Source organism: Phasianus colchicus, chromosome 14 (genome assembly GCF_987193195.1).
Source record: "Phasianus colchicus chromosome 14, bPhaCol1.hap1.1, whole genome shotgun sequence".
NCBI lineage: Eukaryota > Metazoa > Chordata > Aves > Galliformes > Phasianidae > Phasianus > Phasianus colchicus.
The window spans coordinates 14,188,336-14,209,857 of NC_143449.1; the positions used below are offsets into that span (position 1 = coordinate 14,188,336).

Genomic DNA, 21,522 nt, shown 5'->3' on the forward strand with positions numbered 1-21,522 from the left:
CAAATTAAACAGATTCCAGGATAGAATTATATCATTCATTAAGTCCAGCAGGAAGAGTTTGGTCCTGAATAAACCAAAGACATTCAAGTCTTCAAATGAGAGATTTGCTAAATAGATATTTCCAGTAAATAGATATCAAAATTGATTTGACTGTGTGATACTGGAATTTAAAATTCTTTCTTATCTCAAGTGTATATCCTAGTGTAGCAAATCTGGCTTACGGAGATTTTTAATTTCTTTTTGTTTGTTGGTTGGTTTTGTTTTGTTTCCTTTTTAGATACGAATGAAGGAACTTGTAGGATTATGAAGAAAAGCATACACGTGAAATCTATGAAGGTTCCTCCTATAAAGAAAGAACACACTGCATTTTGTAGACCTTGATACCTCTCCTTTAATACAAATTTGGGTTGAGTAAGACTGAGTTTCTTTGAGTTTCTGGATTTTTCTGCCAGTGAGGCCATAACTGTCTTCATTGCAGGTAAGTACTGGTTGTAATTTTCAACCTCGCAGTCAGAGCTCAAAACTGCTAGCATCAATTTTTGTCAGGGTTTTCACACAATATTGCTGCCATTTTCTGGGAATACTGTTGAAGTCATCTTGTGATTTGAAATGTTACTTAACTTTTTAAAACGACAGCGTATAATGAACATGGGAGAACATTATCTCCCATATTTATTGTATCAACATTACAGCTAGTAGAAAAATTAATTATTTCATAGTATGCACATCATTCTCTATTTTCTCCCCCTTTTTTTAGCTATGTAACTTGCTTGGGAACTGCTGCTGTTGCAGAAATTAACATTTATTTGTTATTTCAAAACATAACTGTAAACTATAATCAGAAAAATAAGTAGAACAACAATTGCTGTGTAATAGACAGAAGAGGAAAAATAAGAAATACATTTTAAAAAAACAACATTTTTTGGTTGCATGTAACTCAGGATGTCAGTGACCAGAGTCTGCAGTGAGTGAAATGCCTTTTATCATTCTTAAACACAGTCCTAGTGTAGGCAATCAAAATCAATATCTGTTGGGGGGGAGCCACTTTTTGACAAAACTGTAAGATTGATTACCTGCATCAATACTATTTTTAGAAGTAATTCATCAAAGTTGTACTTTAATAGATACCTTGATGTCTGTAATAATATTAATGCATCTTGAGCTTCCCCTCTCATCCCATCACAGTTAATCTTGCTGTAGCAAGAAGTAAATTTTTCAGAAATGAAGTATTTTTTTTTTCTCTATAACATTTTCAGGGTCAAAAGCATGCCAAGAATCATACTGTAGCATTCTCTTTCTATACCAATTTTGCTCTTTCACAAGCTTTCATCTAAGTATAATCTGTGTAGTGCTAATGAGATAAACCTCTTAGCTGTTCCAGTAGATGCTGTAGTCCTTTAGAACTTGGAAAAAATTAATATATAGAAGCAAATGAAAAAAGAACTAGGCATGTTAAAATGTCCTCAAATACACAGAAAGTTTTCAGTATTTTTGCAGATCTGGCTGGAGAGAGGTTTTGCTGACTGTTTAAACTGATAAAAGTTATGATCCTTGCTACTGATTATATTTTCATTATTTCAGTACATCATTGCTCCAAAGTTTCAAGTTGTACCACAACTTCACACAGGAATGCAGTTTTTTGTATAGTCTCAAGTAGAAGCATTAAAACTGGCTGTTTTCAAAGTGACTGTATAATTGCTGTACATAAACTGTAAATAAAATCTAATGTTCATTTTTCAAATTGTTCTCTCTTCTTCAAAACCAGTCCTCAGCATTAGATGTTCTTGTTCCTAACTGAAGCAGCAAAACTTCTGCATTTTACCCCTTACTTAACCAAACTGGTTTTGTTACCCTTCAAAGAAACATCCTTCTAACCTCTCAGAATCTTTGTCTTTCCTCAAATTTCTGAAGTCTTTCTACTAATAACTGTGATATTAGAATTTTATTTTGCCTAAAGAAAAGTTGTGCAGTGGCTGAGCCATTTGGATACTCAACAGCAATACACTCCTTATAAAAATCTCCTTCAGGAATATGCTTTTTTACATACTTGTATAGTCCAAATTCATCACAACTCAGCTTTATGAATAATTGATAGTTACATTCACTAGATGACCAATATGATCCCCACTTTCTTTCCAGCTACACTTCTCTAATCTCTGCCACTAACGCAGTAATAAGAAGAACTAAGAAACTCAAATGACATAGGCTGTCTTTCCCAGACAAATATAGAATTATAGGTAATATAACCTGCACAAAGGAAATAACAGCATACAGTCTTGGATTTTAAATGGAAGTTGAGGTTTTGCATCAATTTCAGTGACTTTACATTAAATCTATAAAGAATAAAAAGAAATGTGTCAACCAGTTTTGGCTATCAGAATACACAGTCCTGAAGTGTAAGGGAAGAAAGAGATCAGGCTTTGATGAAGATAAAGTCCTTAAAGAGTACTAAATTATGATTATATTTTTTCCTTTTCATTACAAGGGGACTCATAATAAGCTTAATAAGAGTATCATTAACTCTCCTTGTGAAAAGTCAGCCTACACTGCAAAGACAGCTTTCAGTGAGGGAAGTAAATTCATTGCAAAGCAGGGTGGAGACACTGCTATATTAGTATTCACTTGACTATGCAATACCTTTTTTCCTGAAGAAAATCCATATTCTTGTTTATCGCTTATTTTTTTCTGAACCATGACAATTACTGTAAATGAGCATGAAGATGATAATAGAGAAATCAAATGTTCTAAAATGGCAGATCTCAGGCAATTTAAGCTGCTCTTTCAAAGAGAAAAGAATGTCGGAATTCTTGCTATGATTATAAAATCGTTCTTGACAACTTTTCTTTGTTATTACTTTGGAATTGTCTTTCTAAAGCTGATTTATGTCTTCTTAATCTGGTTGCTGGTGTTAGGAAGACCAGTATAAGTTTTTTGGCTTTGGAAGCTTTGGTGCAGCTGTTTTCATGGCCAATTATTGTGGATTAGAATAGTGTTAAGCTGGTATATGTGTTATTTGATTTGGCATAGATTTACTGTGTACTTAAACTAGATGAGATCATTTCATAGGAGTGGATTGATCACTTTTATCTTTCTGTGATATTCTGAAGTTCTATTTTAAAAGCAGTCCTCCAGCACTTTTCATACATATTCCTTTCAATAGAAAGGAAAGGAATTCAAATTACTCTTTTATTCTTTGGCTTTATGGATGTTCTGTATTAGTAGTAGTTCTCAGTAGAACTCCCTTTCAACTCCAAAACTTTGGTCTTACTGTAGAAGTTATACAAATGATACAGTTTAATTATAAGCTGTGAAAATATATGTATTATTTTGAGAGGAAACTCCACAGCAATCTACAAGTAATGGCAGTTCTGTGATGATGTGTATAAAGATTCTGCTGTGTTCTACGATCCCTTATACCTTTTTATGTGTATCTGAGATAAATATCAATATCCTTCAAATAGACATATCTGATAGATTGGAGAGGTGTGGCATCTTATTGAAATAACATTTGGGAAAGCTAAGTTCTCAAAATAGCACACATTTCAGGTTGGCCATTTAACTGTTTCTCATACTCTGGTGTCAAAATCTTATATGAGGTGAATGCTCTGTTTTTATTTTAGATTTCTGAAGCAAGCAGCATTTAAATTTCTGACAACTTAATCAACTGGTATTATGTAGATGCATGTAAAATTATAGTAGTTGGTTTTTGAAGAGGGTTGTCAGCACTGAAACATTTATAATGTTTAGTAAAGTTGTGGAAATTTCTTTTGCAAACAAGTGAAATTAAGGCATGTATCTCCGTACACTTGTATTTTGAATTTCCTTTGAAATTCAAATTCAATTCAATCAATTTGTCAAATCAGAGCAACTAGATGACCAGTGTTTAGCTCTAATTTCATGTTTTTGTGTAGGTTTTGTTTAGTCTTTTTAGTTTCCATTAATTCAATGAAGAACGTGAAGGACGAAAAAAAAGCTGGCAAAAGGCAGAGATAATCATCAGCACTCAAGCGTCTTCAACACAATGACTTCATTGTGAGATGTGAGATACTTTTGCTATTGGTAGCTTCCTGTATGTCAAGGTGTTCAAAATCCTGACTTTCAGCTGGATTTTGTTTTGTGCGTTGTATTTTGTGAGTTTAAATGGAAGAAAATACCTTTTGCTAACATGACCTTAAAAACAAGTTTTGAATGTACTGTAATGTTTTGGAAGGTTGTTTTTGCTAGTATAAAATTGCTTTAGCTAACAGCTTTGTTAGTCCCATAGTGGTGACATTTAACAACAAAAATAGATGAAGATTGACAATTACTTGAATTATGTTCAAGGAGATTCTCATCTCTGTGCTATGAAGGGAGAAACATTCAACTGGGATAACTATCCCTATGCCAATTAGTACTAAACTGAGCTGTTGAGATGAAGAGACGATTTATGTTGCAGGGCAGGGTGTTTGGTTTTTATTTTTGTTTATCTGTTTTTCTTTTTGTCAATTGCAGGGTTTTTTTTGTTTGTTTTTTTTGTTTGTTTTTTTTTGTTTTTTCTTCTGTTTTAATGCATCTTGGTGTTATGTTTCACTTACTTTAATGCCAAAAACTTTTATCTAAGACCACTGAATTATGAGCAGACTGTATTTGTTAGCTGGCAATAGTTATTATTATAATACTGATCAGTAGAAAAGCATGTAGAAAATTGCCAAAATCTAAATTCTTTCAACTGCTGAAAACATTTTTTTACATTGCTGTCAAAATTAATATGTAGTAGAATAGAAGAAAAAAGACACTTTTGTACTTGGTTTCAGCCTGTATACATTGAATGTAGTCCTACAAAAACCAGGACGTTGCTGCTTTTAAGTGAGCGAATAAAAGCTTTGAGTAGACAGTGCACAAAATCCTTCTGTGCCACCTATTTAAATTTTCAGTTACGCCCTGTTCTAAAAGCAAACAGTGCACAGTGAAGAAAAAGATAAATTTTTGCTTTCTGGAGTAAGCAAAATAAATTCACTGACAAGGCATGGGTACGTATTTACTGCTGTCTCCATATGAATAGATTTAGGATTGTTCAAATGAAATGAACTACTTGTCCCTGATTACAAATAAGGGAATTGTATTGCTTTATGTTTTTTGCATAGCCTTAATATTTGAAGACATTTATGGTGTGGTTTTCATGCTAAGAGTGCATTCCATTTCCCCGACACTTGTATTATTGATAATTTTAGTAACCCATAAAACAATTTCACATTTATAAGTTTTCTGACCTTACAAGCTCTTTTATTGTGTCTAAGTGACTGTAATTCATGGGACTTACTCTTCAACATCACCAAGATGCGTAAGATGTTCAAGCAATTGCATATTTGCTATCTTTTATTATTTGGGTCTGGAAGATATCATGGCTTCACGCATTTGTGAAAATAAATGAAATATTTCAAAACCGGTGATATCAAATGCTTGGTGTAGACTTTCGAGTATAAAAACTGAAGGGTATTCTTTCCATATACATGATAAAATACAACCTAGGTTAAGTGAGTTTTGAATGTATATTAACTGACTCATATGCTGCCTTCTAATGTCAACTATTTCAGTAATGCTGATTTTCATGATTTTAAAAGCTTGTTTTTTTAATGAGAATTTTTGTCTTTACCTTCCCTTGTTTTGTGCATATTAGATTTTTACTTACTGAATAGAAAGAAATAGGTATGTGTCTTGGGATGAAAGTAGGAGATTTGCAATAATAATTCTAAATAATTAATACGCTACCTAATTTTTTAATTATTATTTGTAAAATAAGCAAACAACTACTATGAGAACATGCATCTCTCTTGCTAACACATAGCTGTAATCAAAATTCAACAAGCAAAGATTTTTTTCCTGAACTGTTGATGCAAATGGAACTCTAGTCAGACAGATCAATTAAGTCATAATTAATGACACCACATCTCTAAAAAGGAAACATTTTTATTTAAAATAATAAAAAAATAAAGCACCAACTTTCATTTGCATAAAAGTATGACCTGAAGCTGTAATATGTTTTAAATATAATTGTGTATGGGGAAAAGAAAGAATCCTTATTAAATTAAGAATTTATTGACCTCATTCTTGGGATGAAAAGCATTCTAAAATATATGTTTCTTATGTGCAGCTTACATGAATATGAAGTTCTTTCAATTATTAAAAAAGCTTCCTGGCTTCTCAGTTATGTGCTTCTGTTCAAAGTATAACAAGAATGTCAAGTATGACATCCAGATTATTCTCCCCCTTTAATTGCAACTGCAGAGACGGTTGAGGAAAAACAGAGGCTTTTCATTGGGAATTCATATTAACATTTTAAAATGGTATTGTTAACATTATCAAAACATACATTAAAGATAAAGAAAGGTAGACTACTATGATTGTCAACATCCTCATCTGAAGATGCTGAACACTGTTTTTCCAGATCACGCCAAAGGACAGCCTGGTAAAGCTCTCAGGTATACTTTAGCTTATTCCAAAACAGAGTCAATTGCTGTCTTGGCTTATTCCCTAATTTTCGTAGGCTTTGATATAATGAAGATATACTAAAGAACAAGCTGAATCTGCATTTTGATTAAAGAGATCGTTCTATTAATACACGAACAGCAAGCAAAACAATAACTGAGGAAAACTGACATTTTTTGTTTCTCTGAACCTCATCTTTCCAATAAATACTGCATTTCACAAATTTCTTTCATTTGACTGTAAGATGACAATAAATTCATTGCATAGCATTTATGATTAAAATAAACTGTCATTAAAATACATTGTAACATATCAGAAACACTCAATCTGCTTAATCAGTTGCCTGCCCATGTTCATCAACAGATGTGTATAAAGAGCTCTCTGCTATACAGGACTGTCTATTTATCTCTATTCATCCCTACATTTTATCTCCTGATGGCCGTGCTGCTTCCTGATTCTTGCCTTACCAGACTTACCTCAGTAAAAACATTAAATATCTGTGGCAGTCTGAGCAATGAGATGTTGGGTGAAAGATGTCCCAGAAAACTGTTCTTTAGAAAAATAGGTTCTGGAAATGAAATACAGAAATAATTTTACTTCAGCTTATTAAGTATACCTTGTAAGCAATGAATCAAATCACTTTGCTGTATAATACAATTACGGCTGTAATTTGTAGTCATTACAGTTTGCAATGAGGTATAATTGGAGACTTCATTATATGCAAGCTATTGACAGAGAAATTCTTAGTAACTTGAGGATGGAAACTTACTTTGGGCCCATTGCCTCGAAATTAGCAGATGATTAGCTCAGGAGACCTAATAGCTTGTTGCTGTCTTTCAGAAAGAAACTGAAATATTCCATCATTAGAAACATGCTACCTGGTATATCATTCCCCTTGAGCCCCTTTAGGTTCTGCCATGTTGGTGCAGAGCTCTGTTTGTATTTTTCATGGCAGGTCATCTGAGGACAGTAGGCGGCTTTTCTTCAGGTACTGAATCATGTCAGTTAACAACTTAGTGTTTTGTACAGTCATCTGCACCTGATCAATGATTATTAAATTAATGGTGATTTGATAGAAAAAAATATCACCTTTAAAAAAGTTGTCATGAGGCACTGCAACAAAATAGTTATTCTGTTCTTTTCCTTGACACAAACTTTATCCTCAGAATGCAGAATCCAAATTGCAGTGCCTCTGAAATTGTTGGGAAAAAATATGGGCATATGTTACTATGGTTACAGAGCCATTCCCAATTGCTTCTCTTTTCTGCCAAAATAATGAAAGTGGAAAGAGATTTTTCTTTACTGCAGTGATATATACAATGCTTTGCAGGGGAGGACCATCTCTCTCTAAATACTCTTCAAACATTTTAAAACTAGTACATTTGGGGTCACTGACTTTTCTGAAGTTGCTAATCACTATTTTTTGACAGTTAATGATAGAAACAGTTAATGAAAAAAAAAAGAATGTGGTCCTAAAAATCTGTAGTGAAACTGTGAAGGGATTCAACTTCGTTCTTCCTTGTCTAATGGTCTTCTGATATAAAACATTAGGTTGCCCTATTTATTGAGTTACCTCACTCTCAGAAATATCTGGCAGTGATTTAAAAAAAAAAAAAAAAAAAGATTAAAGCACAAGTTATTCTTAAGATTTCTTAAGTAAAAGTGGCACAGATAAAGCAATGCTCTAGGAGGCCCAGTTTTACCTCACTGTTTTTAACTTATATTTTTGTGAGCAACTTTCTGTTTTTTCTCCTTCCACTAAAATCTCTGAGTAAGTAAAGTAAAAACAGAAAGTAGCTTTATTTTTGAAGATACTTGAATAGATATTTGCAGAGTAAGAATTTAAATGTTTGTGGAAACAATTCTGATTTTCTTGTCAACAGTGCATTATCATCAGCTCTTCTTGAGCATGAAAATCCATCTGGAAGGAGACACTGTCAGAGTAAGGCAACTGAAATGTTCTCCTGAGGACAATAAGTAACCTCTTTTAAAGTAGGAATGATGTGGCATAAATGTATTCTATTGGGACAGAATAACTGATACATTTCCCTGGGGGTCATTATGATTCTGCTGAAGAAAGCCTACTGTGAAAAGGTAATACAAATAAAGGCTGCTTGTCACAAAAACACACGAGATAGTGTGGTTTGTGGGTTTTTTTCTCCCGTCCCCCTCACCCTCCCCCCCAAAAAAAAAGCATAAGGGAATGAGAATAGACTTCATTTTATAAAAGCTGAAAATCCCATTAGGAAGAGATTTTTTGCTGGCTGCCTTGATAGTGTACACATTTTAGGTGGGGATGTCAGCATTGCTATCATTAAGGCTTTCTGACATTTTTTTAGTAACATCCAGTTCTCACTAGCTCCTAACTTTGCCAAGCAGCTATGTGCAATTTTCCATTCCGAATGGCTTTTCTAGGCTGATATACGTACATGTTTCCCTCATCATTTTATTTATTATTTCAGCCAAAGCAGTTGCAGATGTCTCTGAGAGTTAACCTAAGGAAATAGTATATTTCTGAAGTATTTTTATTATTTTTTAAGTCTGCATTTTATTTTTCTCTTATTCTCTTGAACCTTTTCTTCTTAAAAATATTAGATTTCGGTGCAAAAAAAATTAATGTGATGGCCTTTAGTACTACTTTGCTTTTTCTTCTTCTATGCAAACCGATCCAGTTTTAAAATCATGTGAATTTTGGTCAGTCCTCAAAAGCCACATTGTTACTGTAGTCAAGCTTTTCCCAACTTTTTTTCCTGAGCTAGCTGTATATTGTCTGTTCTCACACAGCATCTACATGCTCAGACTATTAATGAACAATCATTTAGACTTACTGAGCATGCACCAACAGCCACAGCTTTGGAAAGTGAAAGGACTGGAAATATGCCATCCTGCAGTGTAACAGCTGTTCTGTGATGCTTAGAGCTAGAAGGAGGGGTGCAAAGAAATGGTTAGAACTGGGAGTTCGTGCTCTCTGTAATCTCCTGCTGACACACTGGGAAAAAAAATTACACATTAAAATGAACATGGGAATAAGGCAGGATCTTTGTGGAAGGGAAATAAGTGTATCAAAGGAATCACTGGTGTGACCTTGGTGTGGGAACATTAGTTTTGGGGCTGAGTAGCAGAAAAGGACAGGAAGCAGTTGCCCAATGGAGAAACAAAGCTTGTTTAGATTGCCTAGCTTTTATGGCATTTGCTGACAAAACAGACATGGTGAGATAAAGCACTTTGTATTATGTGTTAGAGATAGCTTAAGACTTTTCAGCACTGTAGAAAAAGAAAACACTTTTTTTTTTTTTTTTTTTTTTTTACACTGGCAGTTGACTGTGCTCTTGAGAAATGGGGTGGAATGGAGAAAAGTAACAGCAGAAATGTTAGGAATGGAAGTTAAAGGTTGAGAATTCAAGAGGACTGCAGATTCACAGGTGAGTAAAAAGGGCTGAGAGGAGTCTGAAGTTTTAGGAGGGGAAGTGGGGGACCCAAGAGACTTTGGCTGGCATTGACAGAATAAAGATTAGGAAGGACAGAATAAAGTTCAGCGAGGAACACAGTAAAAAGAATCTAGTTTAGGGAACAGGAAAAAGAATATATCCACATTCTCTTCCAGAGTGCGGATTTAGAGCTAGACAAATGCAGCAGACAAATTAGCTGTTCAAAGTGTCAGACTGCTCACTATGCCCATGCCCAGGAGATTATGATCTGTTTTACCATTTTGCTGCTGCTGCAATGGAAAGTACAATATGCTTTTTAAAAAATTCTTTTCAATCTTTGTCCAAACAGGATATATATTTTTTTCTCAATGCAATTTTTCAAAACATAAGAAGGATGCTCTGAAAAATAAATGTTTCTGACCCTGACCACCTTACCAGGTGACTCTGAAAAAGAATTTTGATTGTATATGTAGTATCATAATAATCTAAGTTTATTTGTTACAGTAATTTAAAGTACTTTTGATTTAGTTGAAAGAAATATTAACTTACACAAGTTTAACTTTTGTATTTCTATGAAATTTATTTTCAAATATTTGATTGGTGATTTGAGAGGTCTCTTGATTTCATAAGTGAAACAGATTTAATTAAAAGTGGCTTAACATCTAAAAAAATAAGTAGGGAGGTTTTTCAAATAGCTTAAACATGGGATAGGGAAAAATTTTATATATCTGCATATTTTATTATTGAATATAAAAAGCAATTTTACAAATAAAAGCTAGTTCTTCTGAGTCTTCTGCCCACTTATGTGTAAAAACATGAAACAGACTATGCAATTTGCAGAATGATCTGGTTTCCTAAGATGCACTAAAAATATTTTAATTGTGACTGTCGAATGTAAGTTGCCAGAAAACATTCTGTGTCTTAATTGGTCTCTACTGATTTTATGCTCAAAGGACATTTTCTTGAAGATAGCTAGCAAAATTCTTCTAAGAGAAATAGCAATCAATATCTAAGAGGGATTTATTAAAGGAAAATGTTGAGTTCTTTGTCTAGGTCTGGTTACAGCTTTATACATTTTTCAATATTATTCAGTGAAAAAGTGTTTTCAAATATTAGCACTTTGTCTATAATTTTATTTCCTTTCTTGTTTTTTTAAAACTGATTTCAGTATAAGACGGAAGGAACTGAGAGGTTTGAAATTTACATTGAAGCCCCTTTGCTTCCGAAGCCCTTTCTAAAAAGAGTTCCTACTTACCCTTTGTAAGAATAGTTTCTACCTCCCTATTGCTTTGTGCTGGACATTTTTAGAGAGTTAGCAAAAGAACATCTTTATACCTTAAAAATTCAAATTAAAGATTGCATTTAAGACTTCATAGCTGTGAAACTCTGATGACAGCAGTGTCTTATTAAGAACACCAGTTACCAGTCCACATATGCACCTTTATTATCTTCTAGGTGATTTTATATCACTTACTTTCTGACACAGAAAACCTTACATATACAAATTTTTAGATGTCCAGGCACTAAAAACAAAAGGCAATTACTGATTCCATATATGTTCCATCCACCATATGAGGTTAGAGCAGATTGTTTGAATAGGAGTTTTTTAAAATATGGAAATAAAAGGGGGCAGAGGAGGTGGCAAGACAGACTGCAAAGCTTTACATTTCATTGCCAAGTGAAAACTCATTAAGACTTCACATGCTTGAGGAACATATAGTAGTGTATATTTATACTCTTCTTGAGACAGTTCTTACAGAAGTATTTCTGTTTCATCTGTCTGATAAGTGGTGATCTTGGAAAAGAACGTGGTTCTTCTCTAGACAGCTGTGCCATTAACAGCTTCATGCTTCCTTTCTCTGAATGCTTCAAAGATGAAGTCTATTGCCTCAGACATTTACAAATCAAATCTCTTCGTATGTCACTAACTGCTTTTAGAGGAAAGTATAGATTCAGAATCCCTGTTTGCCTTTGAAGAGAGGCTAGCAAGCAGGCAATTGACAGCAAGGCTCACTGCTGTTTAAGCAATGAGAATATATACTCAAGAGCATTACTGCAGTACTTTCCGTGGAAAGCGCATTGTTTTTTCTTTGCTAAAAAATCCCTCCATCTCCCTCTCTCTTCTCTATATATCTTAGTGAGATTGTCATTGCTGCAGCTGGGATGTGGGTTTGTAGCTGTACTGTGTAGATATGTGGGATCTGAGAGTGGGCACAACTCCCTGTCTGGGGGCTTTTTTCTATCTTTGGAATCATAGGCATTTCTTCATGCTGGTAGGACTGCTGAATATACACTTGGGGAAGGACTAGTGGGGTGAGACCACTGCCTGCATTTTCAGTGGTATTTTCAGTCAGTGCTAATGGACAAACACTTGCATAAAGGTTCAACATGCTGTATGTTCAACATGTTGTGTGAATTAAACTTACTTAGAACAGTTCTACTGCTCTCAATCCACTGTTGTTTTTTTGTTGTTTTGTTGTTTTTTTCTTTTCTTTCTTTTCTTTTTCTTTTTTTTTTTTTTTTCTGAAAGCAGATGAACAGTGTTCTTTTCTGGTCTTAAATTGTAATGCTTCATAACATGACTCCATGATCTGAGTACTTATAACTAAATTAATAATGTCAATCTATTTTGGTGGTAATCTAAGTCAGAAGGATACAGCTAAAATCTTACACTACACATATGGTGATCTTTATTTTTATCCTCTGTTGTAATGGAAAACTTGTAATAAGTTTTAAACTTTTAAACTAAGAATGGATGTTAGTCCAAAGAATACTCAAAGTTAGGACAAAAGCAAATTTTTGAGCCTTACAGCAGATCCAGAATTGCCTACAAGGACTGACCCATAGCTGAACGTTTTTGAGAAGTAAAGATAGAAGCTGGCATGGAGATGACAGGTTAGAAATTGTTTTCCTCTATGGAAACATAGCACATTAAAATTGCAAGGGATAAAGGATTTTTTGGCGTGTAGCAGTAAGCATTCTGAGTGACTCTAGCATTGTTTTTCTCTTGTCAACAAGATCATTTGAAGAAAAAAAATTGTGCTTCTAAAACAATAGTCTCTCCTGTCAAAGAATTGCTGAGTACTTGTTTCTACTGCATGGATTTTTATGAGAGAGAAGCAAGATTAATTTACAAACATCAAGAAAAGCCTGGCTACACTTGGATGTTTACAGAATCTACACTGTCTCTTTAGCTGCTGTGGCAGTCAGGAACACTTGTGAAACCTCACAAAGGATATAAAGTCTGACTTAATTTATCGTATCTTCTTCATTAGCTGGATATTCCAAAGAGCCTCAAAAAAGGCTTTCGGTCAAAATTTTAGTAAAATCATTTAGAGCTGTTCAGCTATATTGGTATGAAACTTACATTTCTTTCACACTGTATAAGGGAGTTTCCACAATGTATGTAACAGAGAGAAAGAATGAAGAAGCAGCAACAGAGGATTAAAGGAGCTTCTAAATTGATCTTAAAATAAGTTGAATCAATTCATCAGTTGTATTGCCTGTGGGCATCTTTAAAATCTGAAAGGTACCCAACACGTTTTGATTGTCTTTGCCAAGAAACATGTATAGCCATTCACTACTGAAGTTTTAGTGCTGATAGAAATTGTTACAAATTCAGATTTTTTCATATCATAACTAGAAACCTGCCAGAGTTTTAATTCTTATACCTTCTTTCACAGAATATTACAAATGTTCCAACAGAGCTTTTTTAGTAATTTAGTAACCATAATGCATACAAATGAGATTGCAGTTCTGTAATTGAAAAGCTAAGTATGGTGTAATTATGACATACGGATTGGAATTTTTTTTTTATTTGAACACAAACATATCCCAACTACTGAGTAGTGAATCAGTACTAATTTATACATGTGAAGGCCGAGCTTTCAACTTAAAACAGCTGCTAAAGGCAGAAATAAAATATATAGAGACATCTGACAAAAATTCAGAAGCTGGCAAACTGTAGGTACTTTCAAGCAACAACTAAGATCTTTTGCCAGAATTTTTTACTTCGACTTTTATCAGTGTAAAGGCGTTACAATTCCCTCTGAAAATAGAGATATCTAAGAAAGATGAAATAAGAGAAAAATCTATATCTGAATCTATTATTTGTCTCTTGCCTAAAACAAGAGAAAAGCTCATTGCTGCTGTGGTCTAATGAGCCAATCTGTGCTGGCACTCAACTTTGACTGCATTCTTAATGAAAGAGTTGAGCTCTCCCCAGTCACAAATGTGATTTTTATAGTAAGACACAAAGGTAATGGAATTGACTTTTGATTCCACAAGAAAAACTTGAGAGCTTTCAGAAATCAAAACTTTGGAATGTACATAGAAAATCTGCTTGGAGAAAGAAACAAGTGTATGGAAGGGGAATGCATTTTACAGTTAATATAAAAGTAGACTACCAGCTAAGACTTTATGTCTATGGTCATTTCAGGTTTCAGCGCTCTTTCTCTTTACTGGGTTCTTCCCTGTTCGTTCATAAAATGATCGTTTCCACTGATAAGGATCAATTTTGAAAATAAAAATGCTATAACATAAGTAACTGAGGGAGTAATGAAAAGTGAGGGTGATCCAATCCAGTTCAGAGGGGTTATGCTTATAAAAGAACCGGAGTTAGATTTACTGCTGCAGAACATTATGCAGAACTTGTCTTTTTCTTATTAATTTTCTACACTGCTACTAACTTGATGTTTCCTGAGGGGAAAAGACAGGAATAGCCACTTAACCATACCTAAGATCTTGCTCTTCTCACCCCCTAACGAATGAGAATGGCCCTGATAGGTATCTCATTATCAGGTCTTCGTGATAGCCTTGAAATAACTTTCTTTCTGAAGCTCTATCAAAACCTGACCTTTTCTTGATGCCTTTTAATAAATTGTCACAATCTGATGAAAATCACCTTGTAAGAAATTCCTGGCCAACTATAATTGCAAAGGTTTGCCATTAACTTTCATTTTAGGGTGTGCACATGAGAAAGAGAAAGATTACACACCCACATCTGATCAACCCTTCTTTTTCTGGAGTATTGGTTTTATTTTCAGCAGTAGGCTTTTTTCTGATCCTCCTTTTTAACCAAAATGCTTTAGGAGCTCTAGACACAAGTGCTAAGAAAGAAACAACATTCACCATAATTAATTAGATATTAGCATTTTCTTCACTCTTCTCAGTAGGCAATCCAAACTTTCAGAGCAGATATGCAAAAAAAAAAAAGGTTAGAGACTCATTAATCTACTAAACTTTGTTTCAGTTATTAAAATCGTTTATATTCAAACATGCTTTGTGGCTGAGTAGGGCCACCTCCAGTTGCATGAAATGAATATTCTCCATGTTCTTCTATCCCAGCTATCACGTGTATCCATCAAAACAGTAATGCCAAAAAGATCTTTAGATACACTAATACATGGGAAATCTCTTTTTCTTAATAATAAGATCCTCATATGGGTCATGCGATTCAAAATTATGCATCTCAATATCAGTTAAGAAGGTCATCATTTTTGAGTAATCTAAGCTTTGATTATTATCCGAGAGACTGTTTGTGAAATGTCCTTCAACCATGTTGGTGTAATAAGTGATTTTAAAATTATTTGTTCCATATACATTTCAGATGTACCAGACAATTTTCTATAGACTCTCAGCCAGCTGCAAATTACTTTCAAGTCATAAGTACTTACAGACTGGCCTTCAGGGAAGAATAGAGACAAAGTAAGAAGATGGCATTAATGAGATGTAGACAAGCTTTTCACATTTTGTATTAGTCCATAAATCTATCCAGTCTCTGTCAGACCTTTTTCCCCAAGTAAATGCTTATGATGAAAGCTTTTCTATCTACTGTGCTTTAGACTAGGTGCTGTAACTTGTAAAACGTAACAATACTTTTAACTGATTTTTTTTAAGCTATTTTAGTAAGCCTGTGTAATTTTTGAATTGCAAAACCTGAGACATTTGCAACTCTTTCTACAATTTCCAGGTGTTCTTACAGAATTGTTAGAGCAATATAATTACCACAAGTTGCTTTCTTGATTTCTGAAAATTGATTTAGATTAACTTTAAAAAAAAATTATTTGCTACTAGGTGCTATGATAAAATATTTCTATATTAGTGACAATTAAAATCTTCTTTTCTTAACAACTATTTTTACAACTTCACTGTTCTTTAAGCCAGCAAAAGTAAAAAAATGTGGAGAACAGCAGTAAGAATAGAAGATGTGAAATGATTAAGTACATTAAGTACCAAAAACATGCAAGAAGAAGAGTAAGAATGGCTGTTAAAGAAATTATACCCTGAAAGATAGGAAATCTCACAGAACATCAGTCATTCTTATTCTGCATATTTGCTGGTGCAGTAAAGGCAATAAAACAAAAACATATGCTTTCCTTTGTGAAGCACACAAAGACAGGATCTGAGGAAAAATAACAGTAGAGTGCTAGATAGTACTGTCAGCTAAAGTAAAATAGAATAGATTCCAGCACTGCAATTTGAAGAATCCTGCAGTGTTTGCAGAAGTTTTTTCTCAAGCAATTCTAATGTTAGAACTTCAGACAGTTTCCTTAAGTCTTTGTGGAATATGCCATATTAATTCTTATGATGTTTGCAATTTCCTGATGTTTTGGCCTGACAAAAGTATGCAAAACTCCCATGAAGGTTGCAGTTAAACACAAAAAGCTACAAGCAATTCTTTCTAATTTGAAATCCTCCTGTTTTAAGAGATACCACTTTCAAACATTACCACATAACAGTCACTTTAGTACACATGCAAGATATTCATAATTTTAAGGGATACTCAGCAGTCTACTTGTACAGCACATTACAGCAAAGCAGCACAGCAAAATGAACGTCAAATCTGTACATGGCTCCCAGCTTCATCTTCTGCTACCTTCTTGCTGCACAGAGAGGCTGTTTAAATAAATAAATAAGAAGAATCATTATCTTAACATTTTGTCACAAGAATCCTTGCAATGGCATTTTCAGATGGATCAGGGAAGACTTTCCCAAGCTACTGCTGTGCTGAATTTTTACATCCAGTTGGCCAGTAGTGTTATGAGACCACGCCAGTACATACATTAACCACTGCTATTGATGATAAACTTCATCAATGCAGATTAGGCCCAGTAGGCTGCACTGCTTACTCACATTCCCCCAGAGGGATGGGGAAGAGAATTTGAAGGGTGAATGTAAGAAAACTCATGGATTGACAGATAAAAGCAGTTTAATAAGTAAAGCAAAAGCTGTACACACAAAGCAGAACAAGGAATTAATTCACTAATTCCAATCAGCGGGAAGATGTTTGGCCACTTCCAGGAAAGCAGGGTTTCATGAGACCTAATGGTTACTTGGGGATGCAAATAGAAAAGACCTTGATTCTCTGTAAACATTGCTCAGCAACAGCTAAACACATTAGTTATATCATCAGAATTAGTATATCATCAGCATTTCCTTGATCAAAAACTCATTTAAGTTTAGCACCTTATAGGCTGCCATAAAGAAAATCAGATCCTTCCCAGACTGACACAGTACATCCATTTAGATCATCTAATTACTGAAATAATGTAACTATTGGCACCACTCCTGTATCTGCAAGGATTTCTTTTATTTACAGCTATTTTATTTATATACCTTGTATGTAAGGTACAACTTGGTCACTTCTGTGACAGGAACCATCTGAAAGAGTCTCTGGAAGGGTCAGACTACCAAGACATAAATCAACACATTCGAGTATACCAATTGGGTACAGCAAAAGCCACTGGGGAAAATCTATAGGAACTACAAGAAATTCCAATCCAGAGAACTCCTGTATCATTTAGTGAAATAATAGAGAAGGTGGAAAGAACAAAACATGGAGAAGTCCCAGGTCTGCTTTTGTTTCAGCAAATACAGCAGTGGCAGTCCAATAATTTAACTCAATAGTAGTAATTGTTTACAACTACAATTTTAATTAAATTACATTACATTTCCGTCTTAAAACTTACATCTTTATAGGCTATATACCTTTAATGTGTGCATCCAGATTGAATACTGATTGAGAAAATATGGCTATTGAAAACAACTAGTTCTGAGAAAAACTCAAAAAGAAGTTCTTCTGTCTCAAAGGTATTGTCCCAGAACATCCCCCTTCCAGAAGGATGCTCAAGAATTCTGGGAAATATTCAATGAATGGAATACTCACTGGAAAAACACAGCAGTGATGCTCAAAGCTCTCAAGTTTTGGTCTAGAATGTTATAAAATAAATAGGAAAACAAAAACTTTATGGTGTCAGGTCTGGAGAAAATGGAAATGAGTCAGAATTTATATTCTGAAGAAGAACTAAAACAGAGCAGAAGAAGAAAACAAATCTGCTTCAAGAATACAAATGCTAAATTATTAATGCAAGACAGGACAGCATGATTAAGTTGTTTAATGTACTGTGTAAACCACCAGAACAGTTGGCTCAATATATTTAACCAGAAAAGCTAAAAAAAGCCATGAGTCCAGGCTGCACCAGGTTCTTAAGTGGATTGTTTCCCCAATTATTTGACAAGAGACGGTGTTTTTTCCCCCTCTTGTACTCATTCCTTGTGCAACTGTATTGCAGTACAGAAGTACCTGAAAAAATAAAAATGCTAGTACCAGTCATTGGTGAGTTCTTGCTGACTGTGGCCTAATGTGTGTATTCTTGATGTTTAGCTGCACAGATCAAGCCAAGTTAATGAGGCCTGCTCACACCAGAGGTTACCGGAGCATTTAATTATATTGCTATGGTTCCTTCAAAAGAAGTGGAGATACTCATATGATTTTCATAATTTTTACTGTCCATTCTCACTGTAATTTTTCCTCCCCTCCACATGCCTTGAATTTGATTGCTTTCATCACCCTTAGACTTATAAAATATAGTAATAATGTCTACTTCTTACCCTCAAACCAGCAACAATGGGTATGGGAGAACAGGACCCTCTTCTATTCTGATTCCCTACAGAGAATCTCCAAATCCATATTCATGGCAGGGGGTAGAATTAAAACCAGCCAAATAAATGTAAAAGGACCCTGAACTTTTTTTTTTTTTTTTTACATATAAGATTATGTGCATGTTTGTGTATAACACACACACAACATATATAAGGAGAAGCTTATATTAACACTGCATCAGAAAGAATACCAGATGAACTTTAACACATACACAAGAACAATTTCTGTTCTCATAACCACAGCACATTCATACAATCAATAACAGTTGAATTTGGATCACTGAGTATTGAAAGTGATCCATGTATGCCTTAAGGAATGTATCACTGAAGAACGATAGACTGCTTGTGACATAACCCAATAACTGGTTCTCTCAAGAGAAAATGCTGTTGAGAACAAATGTCATTTCTCTGCAGGGAGTAAATGAGCAGAAGTCTGTTCACTAGGACTCTTTTTCTTCCACACTAAAGAATTCAGTTCACTGGGAACATTGTCTTCCTCTACATTACATATGCTCCAGTGAAAACAGAAGTGTGTCTTACTACTTCTGCCTTAAGGACAGAATAACCTTATAGTTATTCCAAATGGAGTTATATCTTAAAAGACCTTTATAGGAAGTCTAACAATCAAACATGACAAGAAACACTGTCATTGTAGAACTGATGAATAAAATACTCAACTGTCAAGTGATGAGCATGTGTGCAATATACAAATCCAGTTCTTTTTGATACTTGCACAATGTGCTACAGAACAGATTAATGGGAATCCTCTGTAGCTGTTGCTGTAGTATTTCTTGGCTTCTTCCATTCTCACTAGAAATTAATCAGTACAGAGTACCATCCTCTACTGACTACAGACAAAACCTAAAATTTAAGCCAGCTTATTTGATTATTGCTACATGTGCTGAAGCAATCAGTTTTATTCTCTGCTTACACTTAGTACAAAGCATAAAATATCAAAGTTTTACTGGATGTATTATCAATTACGTACTGTTTACCAGTCTCAGCTCTTTGCTACACTAAATTTTATACCTCAAGTACAAACATAAATGTTGCCACAGACAATGGAATTAACGAATTGGTAAAGCAGAAGAATGAGAGGGATAAGCTAATATAATTCAAAACAGTTGTAGTCCTTCTTCAAACAGATAATCAATGTGTTATTCAACAGGTAAGTAATCCAACATTTTTTATTTGAATACAGTGTAGCATACACTAGCTTGCAATAGCTATTGTCAAGAGAACTGCAATTAGGTCTCACAGAAATGCTTTGTGCTTGTAAAAAAAAAAAAAAAAAAAAATTCATTTGGATTGCAAATGGACTAAGTTGCTTTTATATTACTTCCTAATTTTCCTTGATGCCTAAACTTCTTCTATAACTACTTGAACTGGAATTTTAATTAAAAAGTTAATCACCTAAAAATAATATTAATCAATGTAGTTTTCCTTGTATTCTCTAGTTACCTTCTGTCCTTTTAGTTCCAAGTTTTCACTTGTAATGGCCTACAGCACTACTGCAGGCTTCCTGATGGAGAAACAAATTTGTGCCAGCTTGCTGAATAACCTCCGTAATGTTCAGCCAATCAGAACTTCTCCATCTGTGTGTCCATCCATCCAAAGAACCAGATGCTCTGAAAAACACTTCATCCACCTCTCCTGATGTATCTATATCTGAAATATGTTGCTACCATAACTGCAGTTTTCAACCCTACAAGCAAAGCCAGCTATTGACTTATCTGGAGCTCTCAACTGTTTAGTCACTTGCTCAGGTACAGCATTTTCTTTATGAATCATCCATTTCTGTTTCTAGAACTAAGGGGAAGATTGCAAAACATTTTCATGATTTTTTTTTTACAGAGAAAATGAAATCACAAAGTGGGAGTATCAATAAGTAAAACTCACAGAAAGAAACAATTTCACCTCTGCCTAAGTCCAGACAATATGCAGATTTCATCAGGATGAGAAGCAAAGGTTTCTATCAGGAACTCTGCCTAACTCAGAAAAAAAATGCTCATTAAACCATATCCTTAGAAGTGAAAGAATCTAAATAATCTAAATTGTATCCTGTTAAAATACAAAGTAACCAGGAAAAAATACTTCAGATTTACATCTAGCAGAGATACACTCTTCACTAAATTACATTTTCAATTATTGCAAGAGAACAGTTTGTTATATAACATAGTTAAGAATCCCATGATTAATTTTGCAAATAGTTAAACATTTTCAGTCCAACTACCAGAATGCTAAGAAAGTTATAGAATTTTTTTTTTTAAGAATGCCTGTCACTAACGAGTGAATAGTTCTGAAATCTGCTGTTTTCTTTTGCCTGGGAATCTTGTTGAAAATTCCTCAGATTACAGAAAAGTACTTTACTATGCAGAGTAAATTATATTTTAATGACAAACAGTAATAATATAGTTACAAGTCACAGAAGCCAATGAAGGTTGTTAATGAATAACATTTGCAAAAGGTGTCTTTGCATTTTAGTAGCTTAATTATTATTACTTTTTTTTTTTTTTTTTTTTTTTTTTTTAAGATAAATATTCCATGACGCAAGCATTGAAACTTCTGCTTTGGGCAACTATTTACTGCTGGAACATCTGCATAAGCTGAAGTTACTGACTCCTAACTGTTTGTTACCATTACTCCTTTGCCAAAAATTTCTAGCCCCATAGAATGTGGTGTTGCT

General features: G+C 34.1%; 1 long non-coding RNA gene across 1 annotated transcript in view; it reads right to left on the reverse strand.

The window, feature by feature from the left end:
• Positions 1-7,027, reverse strand: part of LOC149916031 (uncharacterized) — a 293,438-nt gene extending 286,411 nt beyond the window's left edge. The window contains exon 1 of the long non-coding RNA XR_016471003.1: positions 6,942-7,027. This is a non-coding gene — a long non-coding RNA (uncharacterized LOC149916031). The remainder of the gene's footprint in view (positions 1-6,941) is intronic.
• Positions 7,028-21,522: the final 14,495 nt, after the last annotated feature.